Genomic DNA, 421 nt, shown 5'->3' with positions numbered 1-421 from the left:
TTCCTAGAAAATTCCTTCAAACAAACTTCTGAATAACACTACACTTCAGCTTCGGCCTTATGAAATGCAGAAAAACCTAGAAAAACTACAGAAAACTTTTGAATGTTCCTTGCAACTTTGGCTTCGGCCTTTGAATGTTCCTTGCAACTTTGGCATCGGCCTTTAATTCATCAAGAAAATATATGCGAAACCCTGAAATTTTCTCACTTAGACATTTAATCAAACATTTGATAGACATAAAAATCAGAGAACAAGAACTGATGAACCTGAGAAAATCTACAACCTTGAACTTCAAAAACACTAAAATCTTGAACGCGTGAGATGAATGCACCCAGAAATCCTTTCAGGAAGCACAACGGAAAGCGATCCTAGGATCATACCTCGGCAAATGATACCATCATAACAGTACTAAAGAAATCAC

The 421-nt window shown here is 36.6% G+C and overlaps 1 long non-coding RNA gene across 1 annotated transcript; it reads right to left on the bottom strand.

Moving 5' to 3' along the window:
- On the bottom strand, positions 1-421 carry LOC114821761 (uncharacterized). The gene is made up of 2 exons (XR_003769547.2): positions 284-421; positions 1-192 (listed from the first exon to the last, which is right to left on the bottom strand). It is a non-coding gene; the product is annotated as an uncharacterized lncRNA (long non-coding RNA).

Source organism: Malus domestica, chromosome 15 (assembly GCF_042453785.1).
Source record: "Malus domestica chromosome 15, GDT2T_hap1".
Classification (NCBI taxonomy): Eukaryota; Viridiplantae; Streptophyta; class Magnoliopsida; order Rosales; family Rosaceae; genus Malus; species Malus domestica.
This window is presented reverse-complemented; position numbering and strand designations above follow the sequence as displayed.